The sequence below is a fragment of the Vulpes lagopus genome, chromosome 8, assembly GCF_018345385.1.
Source record: "Vulpes lagopus strain Blue_001 chromosome 8, ASM1834538v1, whole genome shotgun sequence".
Lineage (NCBI taxonomy): Eukaryota > Metazoa > Chordata > Mammalia > Carnivora > Canidae > Vulpes > Vulpes lagopus.
Genome location: NC_054831.1, coordinates 44,796,438 through 44,806,197, shown reverse-complemented (window position 1 = coordinate 44,806,197; position 9,760 = coordinate 44,796,438).

The following is a 9,760-nucleotide window of genomic DNA, read 5'->3' as shown; positions in this document are numbered from 1 at the left end:
GTATCAAAATTCCAGTGGCATTTTTCACAGAAATAAAGTACTAAAATTTTTATGGAACCACAAAATAACCACAAATAGCTAAGGAAATCTTAAGAAAGCCAGAAGCATTGTGCTCCCTGGTTTCAAACCATATTACAAAGTTATAGTAAATAGGGCAGCCCGAGTGGCTCAGCAGTTTATTGCCGCCTTTGGCCCAGGGCCTGATCCTGGAGACCCTGGATAGAGTCCCACGTCGGGCTCCCTGCATGGAGCCTGCTTGTGTCTCTGCCCCTCTCTCTCTCTCTCTCTCTCTCTCTCTCCTATCTGTGTATTCTCATGAATAAATAAAATCTTTAAAAAAATAAAAAAAAAATTTTAAAACCCCACAAAGTTATAGTAAATAAAACAATATGGTATCGGCATAAAAACAAACACATAGGTCTATGGAACAGAATAAAGAGCTCAGAAATAAACCCATGTGTATATGGTCGATTAATTTATGACAAAAGAGTGAAGACAAAGGACAGTCTCTTCAATAAACGATGTTGGGAAAACTGGACAGCCACATGAAAAACTAATCATATTCAACCACTATCTTATACCACACACAAAAATTAACTCAAAATGGATTAAGTATCTGAACATAAGACCAGAAACCATAAAGCTCCTAGAAGAAAATATAGGTAGTAAGCTCCTTGACACAGATCTTGAGTCTGATAACAAAAGCAAAAGCAACAAAAGCAAGTAAGTGGATCTATATCAAACTAAACAGCTTCTCCACAGCCATGGAAATCAACAATACAATGAAAAGGCAATCTACTGGATGAGAGAAAATATTTGCAGACCATAAATCTGATAATATCCAATATCCAAAATATATATCCAAATACCCAAAATACATAATTTCAAAAGCAAAACACAATCCAAATAAAAAATAAGCAGATCTGAATAGACATTTTTCTAGAGAAGACATACAGATAGCTAACCGGTACAAGAAAAGATGCTCAGTATCACCACTCATCAGGAAAATGCCAATCAAACCATAATGAACTATCATCTCATACCTATTAGAATGGCTATTATCAAAAAGACAAGAAATAATTCTGGTAAGGATATGGAGAACCTTTGCATACTATTTGTGGGAATGTAAATTGGTACAGCCACCATGGAAAACAGTATGAAGGTTCCTCAAAAAATTAAGATAACTACCCATATGATCCAGCAATCTCACTTGGGTATATATTCAAAGGAAAGGAAATGGGAAATGCACTCCCGTGTTCACTGTGGCATTATTCAGAACAGCCAAGACATGGAAGTAACCTAAGTGTCTCTCAACAGATGAATGCATAAAAATGTGGTATAAATATATATACATATACTGTTTTCACTGGAATTATTATTCAGCCATGAGAAGGAAATACTGCCATTCGTGACAACATGGATGGGCCTTGAGGGCATTATGCTAGTGAAAAAGACAAAGATACATAATTTATGACATAACTTATGGGGAATTTTAAAAATCCAAGCTCATAGAACCAGATAGCAAAATTATGGTTATCAAGTGGGGAAATGAGAAGATATTGGTCAGAGTACAACTTCAGGTTTTAAGATGAGTAACTTCTGGGGATCTAATGTACAGCATGGTGATGATAATTAATAATACTGTATTATATACTTGAAAGTTGCTGAGATCTTATGTTCTCACCATAAAAATGAAATGGTAATTTTATGATGTGATAGAGGTGTTAGCTAAGGCTCTGGTGATAATCCTTTGGCAATTATGTGTATCATAACAACATGCACAACATACAACTGATACAGTGTTGTATCTCAATACCCTGGGGAAAAATACATAAATTATAGATTTTTAAAGAACTGTATAAGATCCATATGCAGACGTCAGGACTTTCAGTAAAATCCTTAATTCAAGACTTTCACTACCAATTATAAAGGAGTAACTGATCCTATACTTGCCCTCCCATTGAAAACAACTAGAAAACTAGACAAAATATATACAGCATCTCTATAATGGACACTGGACAGTAGGCAGTGCAAGACTGAGATGCATAAGAGAAAAACCAATGAGGGAAACTAAAATCACCCCTGAGTTTGAGCACTTTCCTGCAGGTAGGAAAAGCAAATCCAGGCAGACAACTGTAATAATGATAAGCTAGAGGAAAGAGCAGAATTCAGAAGCTGAGGTGGCTGCATATGCACAGCAGCAATCCGGAAGAAGAGTCACACAGAAAAGCATGCAAAATCCTGCAGAATGGTTTCCTTGCATCTTTGGCTGATTACTAAGCCACATATGCATTGAGTATGACTCCACAAACCCAGACCAACAGTAAAACACACAAGCAAAAAACTGCTGGGAAAAGATCTGCTGGAAACTGTAAGCTGAAAAATTACCAGAGCTCATCCAGAGCTGGAAGACATTTGATTTCGGGTGACCCAAGATACAGACACCTTAATGATCTCCAGGACTTTTAGCAGAACACTTCAAAAATCATGCCTCAGTTGTAAAGCTCAACTAGGGAAAAAAAATACTCTAAAAAAAGGTGAAAAACAAGGAGGAAAAGGGATCAAGCTGCTATTCAAGTAACCACTGCTAAAACAAAGTTCAGAACTGTTTAGGGGCGCCTGGGTGGTTCAGTTGGTTCAGTGTCAGGCTCCTGGTTTTGGATCAGGTCATGACCTCAAGGTCATGAGACCAAGGTCCACCTGTGGCTCTGTGCTCTACTTGGGATTCTCTCTCTCTCCCTCCACTCTCACTCTTCCCCTTCCCCCACATTCATTCATGTTATATACTCTAATAAATAAAATCTTAAAAAAAAAAAAAAAAACAACTCTTTAGAGGTGCCTGGGTGGCTCAGTCAGTTAAAACTTCTGTCTTAGGCTGAGGTCATGATCTCCAGGTCCTGGGATTGAGTCCTGCATCAGGCTCCCTGCTCAGCGAGGAGTCAGCTTCTCCCTCTCCCTCTGCCTCTGCCTCACTGCCCACTAGAGCTCTCACTCTCTCAAATGAATAAATAAAATCTTAAAAAAAAAATCCTTTAAGGACAACAGAATTTAGACATTCAAAAATGTAACATTACAATGTAAAATTCAAAATAGCCAGCGTCCAATAAAAATTAACACGCAGAAAAAGGCAGGATACATGACCTATGACCAGGAAAAGTATCAGTCAATAGAAAGAGATCTAGAAATGACTGATATGATGAAATCATCAAAGACTTCAAAAGGGTTATTAATATATTTAAGAAATTGGGATCCCTGGGTGGCGCAGCGGTTTGGCGAATGCCTTTGGCCCAGGGCGCGATCCTGGAGACCCGGGATCGAATCCCACATCAGCCTCCCGGTGCATGGAGCCTGCTTCTCCCTCCGCCTGTGTCTCTGCCTCTCTCTCTCTCTCTCTGTGACTATCATAAATAAATAAGAAATTAAAAAAAATTAATAAATTATGTAAAAAAATATATATATATATATATTTAAGAAATTTTTTTAAAAATCATGAACACAATGGAAATGTAAAATATAAAAAGAAACCAAATGAAATTTAACTTCCAGAGTGGAGAAATTCATTATTTAAAATGACAACTTCACTACATGGTCTTAAAAGCAGATTAAACTGTGCAAAACATTAGTGAACTTGAAGGCAACAGAACCTATTCAAACTGAAAGGACAGTGAGAAAAGGCCTGAAAAAAAAGAAATTCTATAGGATACTAACAGGAAGTCAGAGATAGAAAACTAGAGTCTCAAGATTAGGAAGAAAAATATTTAAAGAAAAGAGCTAAATTCTTCCAAACTTGATAAAATACATAAACCCACAAATCCAAGAATCGTAACAAATGTGAAGCAATATAAACAGGAAAATACTAAGAAAAATATTGTCAAGACACATTTTAAAGATTTTATTTATTTGAGAGAGAGCAAGCAGAGGAAGAGCAGAGGGAGAGGGACAAGCAGACTCTGTAATGAGCACAGAGTCCGACACAGGGCTCTATTCCATGGCCCTGAAATCATGACCTGAGCCAAAGTCAAGAGTCATATGTTTAATTAACTGGGCCACCCAGATGACCCTGACACATCTTAATCAAACTGCTGGAAAAGTTATAAAATGAAGTTGTAAATCTCACAAGTAGCCATAGGAAGTAAAATAAAAGAAACAACACATAGGGAAAAAGATTAGTAGATGTAAATTAGCAGATGTAGATCTCTGTTCAGAAACACCACAAACCAAAAGACAGAACAGTATCTTTACAGCCCAGACAGAAAAACACCTGTTAAACCATAATTCTATATCCATTACAAATGCTTTTCAAGAAAAACTGCATTATAAAGACATTTTAGGCCCCATCAACCCCTCCCCTCCAAAAAAACCCACCAAAACCCTGAGAGAACTCATCAGCAGACCGACCCTACAAGAAAAGATAAAAAAAAAAAATAAAATAAAATAAAAAGATTTTAGACTAAAAGAAAATTATATCAGATTGAAATTTAGATCTACAAAAAGCAATGGAGAAATTTATCAGTGAAAGGCCATTTATACTAAGTTAAACAGGGGAAATTGGGAAACCTCCCTCTGCAGAGAAGTATTGAAAGTAAGTGGATAAAATTGTCAGAAACAACCAATCTGGATGCTGAAAACTGATCTGAACTAGACAAATTAAAAAATGTTTACTGCTGAAAAAATGTTTACTGCTTTATTTTATATAAAGTTAAATATTAAATAAAATTAATTATCTGAGGATAATGGAATTCCAGTGCATCTAAAGGGTGGAGTAGCTGATGCCCTCCTGTATAGAACCACTATGATTCTTACAGTTGGTGGAACAGCATATGCCACGTATCAGCTAGCTGTGGCTTCTTTTCCCAAGAAGCAGGATTAACTTCAGTTCATCTCAGCAGGCAGTTGGTTCTGTTTCATTCAGCTCTCGATGGACCAGTAATCGATAAATTCAATATTTATTGACTTAATACTGCCACTAGTAAAGCAATCTTTACCATGAAAAAATATATATAATATTTTTTAAAAAAAATAAATATATAATATTTAACTTCACATAAAAATGGTAACAACTCTATGGCCTTCTCTATCTGGTGTTGCTACAACACACCTGTCACTTGGTAAAAATTGTGGCCTTAAAAAAAAAATTGTGGCCTTTTAAGTTCAAGGGTGATTACAGCCAGAGTTAGTGGACTCAATTTTGGATGTAAACTGAGGAAATCCTAAGGCTTTGCTGGATTAAAGTGGCAGACATAGTTCAAAAAGGATGGGGAAAATCTATAGCTTTGCTAGCCCAAGTTTGCAAGTTCGGTAAAGGATGGAGAAAATCAGTAAATTTGCTCGCCCAAGGTTACAATTCCAGTTCATGACCATTGAGAGACCAATCAAGTTATTAAATTGAGAGATCCTGGAAATGAAAGAGCCATATAGCAGCTAAGATACAATCTTGACTGACACATATCCAACTGATTGCTCAACTGGGGAAGTGAAAACAAAGGATACTGAGAACTGATTGCAATGTTGAATGTGTTCCTCAAACCACATGTAGCTCAACTGACTTCAAGTCTCAACTTTAAGATGTCTGCGTTCAAACTGCCCAAATGACTGGCCACTAAACTATGGAGACAGAAAGATGATGCAAGGCTAAAATGAAAATAACTGAGCAGAAACATGAGGCTGCACAATGAGGAAGATAGACCACACAGTATAAGTCTAGGTAAGCCATGAAACAAAGAAACAAAAAATCGGGAAAAAAAAAAAAAAAAACAATCCATGAAGCTGCTAAAATATATTATCAAATATATTCAGCCACAGATTACCACACATGGGGTACGGGAGGGAGAGAAGTATGATACCAAGTAGGATCAGATGTTGGATTTAGCAAAGACTTCAAAGTAACTGTTATAAATATATTCAAAGTACTAAAGGAAAACATGGTAACAAGGAGGTAAGAGGGAATTACAATGGAAAAAGTAAAGCTATATAAAAGAACAAAATGAAACTCTAGAATTAAAATGCACAAACATTAAGATGAAAAATAAATTAAGATATCAGACATGAAATTGCATAACAAGGAATCTATGAACTTAAAGATCAATGAAATTATCTAATCCAGTGAGCAGAGACAAAAGACTGAAGAAAAATGAACAAAGCATCAGAAATCTTTGGGACAGCAAGCATTCCAGCATGTAAGTAATGAGACTCTCCAAGGAGATGAGAGAAAAGATCAGAGAAAAGATTTGAATGGTCAAAAATTCCCCAAACTGATACTGTACTACTACTACTACTACTGCTGCTGCTGCTGCTGCTGTTAATAGTCTGGTCCAAGAAACTAAAGTCCAAGATAAACACAAAGAGAACTACAATTAGAGACATCTTGGTTACAGTGCTAAAAAGCCAAAGAAAAAATGAAAATACTGAAAACATCAAGAAGTGATGAATATTTAAAAGGGAACAATGATAAGGTTATTGGCTAACTTCTCAGCAGAAATAATAGAAGGCAGTAGGATGAAATATTTAAAGTGCTGTGTGGAAAAAATAAAAGTAAAATCAGCCAAGAATTCTACAAATGAAGATTTAAAAAGATACATTCCAAATAAACAAAACTGAGAGTTCATGGTCAGCAGACTTAACTATAAGAAATATATGTCTACCATGCAAACTCTCATCAAAAGAAAGCCAGAGAGGCTATCATAATACTAAAGTAGATTTAGTGCAAGAAATATCAGAAATAGACACATTTTATAGACAAAGGTGTCTATTCATCAGCAAGACATAATAATCCTAAACATCTCTGCACCTAATAATGAGCTTCAAAATGTGGGAGATAATGGAGCCAATTGGGCACCTGGGTGGCTCAGTAATTTAAGCCTCTGTCTTCGGCTCAGGTCATGATCCCAGGGTCCTGGAACGACCCCTGCATCGGGCTCCTTGCTCAGCAGGAAGTCTGCTTCTCCTTCTCCCTCTGTTCCTCCCCCTCGTTCATTCTCTCACTCTCAAAATAAAATCTTCTTAAAAAATGCATGAAGTAAAACCCAAAAGAACTGAATTAGGTAAATCCATAATTATGGTTGGAACTTCCAATATCCCTTTCAGCAAATAATAGGGTAATTAATAAGAATAAAGAAGATCTAAAAATGTATCTGGAAAATCTTATTTGGAAACTAACACATTTCCAAGTAGTAATTCAGTCTAAGAAAAAAAAAAAAATCACAGGTGAAATTAAAAAATAATTTAAACTAATGGAAATGAAAATACAAGATATCAAAGTTTATAAAGGAAGCTAAATCACCATGGAAGATGAAAATTTTAATTTTAAATATTAGAAAAAACGGTCTAAAATCAAAGATCTGAATTTAGTAAGAAATAAAAAGGTAATCAATAAAATATAAAACAGTACATAAAATCAATGAAACCAATTTTATAGGTACAACTAGAACTCTCATATTTTGTTGATAGGAATGCAAAAATAGTACAACCTCATTGGGAAGCTTGTTTGGCAACTTCTTAAAAGTTAAACTTACGTTTATCTTATGTCCAGTCATTTCACTCCTACGAATTTACTTAAGACAATGAAAAGTGTGTCCACAAAGACTTCTACAGAAATATTCAGAGCAAGTTTGCTTATAATAATCAAAACCTGGACACCCAAAGGTCTATCAATAAGTAAATAGGTTCAAAACATAAAAACATATGCTGATCAATAAAATTTGGAATTAGTGAAACATATGAGAAATTGAGAAATATTTCAATTATATTTCTGAGACAATATAATTTGACAAAAAAGATTATACAGTATTTGATTCTAAATTTTTGAACAGGCAAAACTAATCTATAATGACAGCAAGCACATCAGTGATCACTTGGGTCAGGGTAGAGGTAGACTGCAAAGGAATGCAGAAGAAACTTTTAGGGTGATGAAATCTGTATCCTGATTAGGATGGTGGCTACTCTGAATATGTTTGCCAAAAATCAAACACAGACTTAAAATGGCTATTTTATTATACAAATTATACATTTCTCTAAATCTCAGCCTCTTTATTTTTATAAAATATCTACCTCCTAGAGATGTAAAATTATAATAATACAAAGTTCCCAGTGTAATACCTAGCATATAGAAGCACTGAATTCTCCATCAATTGTCCATTGACCACTTTCTGCTTATAAAGAGCTCTCAAGCTTGCCATACAATCACAAAGCTGCTGTTAGAAAGTTATTCTTCACCTGCAACTGTTTCTTTTTATCTATGTTCACTGATCCTAATTATACATTCTTTAGATCAGTAGTTTTCAACTTAAGCATACATCAGAATTCCCTGAAGTGGTGGTGCAACACAAAGATTGCTGAAGCCCATTCCCATAGCTGCTAAATTCAGATGTGGAATGAAAATGGAGAGTGTTTCTCAATTCCCAGGTGATACTGGTGGTGGTCCAGGAATTCTACTCTGAGAAGCATTGCTCTAGAGAAATACAAATTCTTTTTTTTTTTTTTTTTTATGGATTTATTTATTCATGAGAGCCAGAGAGACTGAGGCAGAGACATAGGCAGAGGAAGAAGCAGTCTCCTCACTGGGAGCCCGATGTGGGACTCGATCCTGGATCCTGGGATCACGCCCTGAGACGAAGGCAGACACTCAACCAGGTGTTCCAAGAAATACAAATTCTAAGACCACTCATGCCTCCAAGTGCATCATTCTAAACATTAGAAAAGTCACCCTATTTTTAGTTTCCTTTTTTCCAAATTAAAATAGTTTTAGCTCTCTCATACCTCTTTCCCAGTTCTTTTGTTACAATGTCAAAATCCTTCCTAGCATGTAAACCTCTATTGACTAGGGCTGCCAACTGGGGCCTAATCCCTAAACAAAAAAAACACAAAAAGGCAATCTTCATCTCTCTTGACCTTGAGAGTTTCCCATAAGCCTAAAAAACACATATTCTATGTGTGTAGCTGTGTCCATCAATTAAACACTTCCTGTCTAACCCTAACTGCTAGCACAGGTCCCCTTGATACACTTACAGAGGTAATTTAACTTATTTAAACTTAAAATCTTTTATTTCATCTTGTTGGTTTAGCTTGTTTTTGAGTAATGTTTCTGTTACTCCAAATTAAAAAAAAAAACTGTTCAGAGCCTGTCATACAAATCTGTCAAGCAAACTTTGTTCCATGAACCAAATTTCTAAAGTAAAAATGTTCCAAAGGATAGGATCAATGACAGAAAAATGCACTTGTTCAGAGTAATTTCTATACCAATATACCTCTGCTGTTAACCACATGATGCGTGTTCTTCAGAAATCTCAACATTTGATGAAAACACATATTTCTCAGTAGCCAACCATATACCAAATCTGAATCATTGAAATAAAAGTTGGATTTCTGTAGTTTCAACAGAAATGGTACCAACAATTTTCTTCATACTCATGTTATTATATTTCAAAACTAATCATTGTATTTCCTGCAAAAATACAATTCTTGATTGAGGGAAAATATGATTAAAGGTAATGACCTACCAAGCAAAGATTTATATGCCTATGGCTGAAAATGGTCCCTTGGAGGACAGAAAATAACCTCTGCTATTGTATGTGGTTAAATTTCCTCTAGCAGATGAGAAAATAAATGGAAAATGGGAGGACCAACACTGCAATACTTGGATAACAAATTTCAAAAGTACAGTAAAATCATGTCCCTGGATTCTATAGTTTCTAAGTTGTGTCCTTTCCATATACTTCACTAGTATAAGGGAGCAATTATTAACTTGAGTATAATAATTCACAGA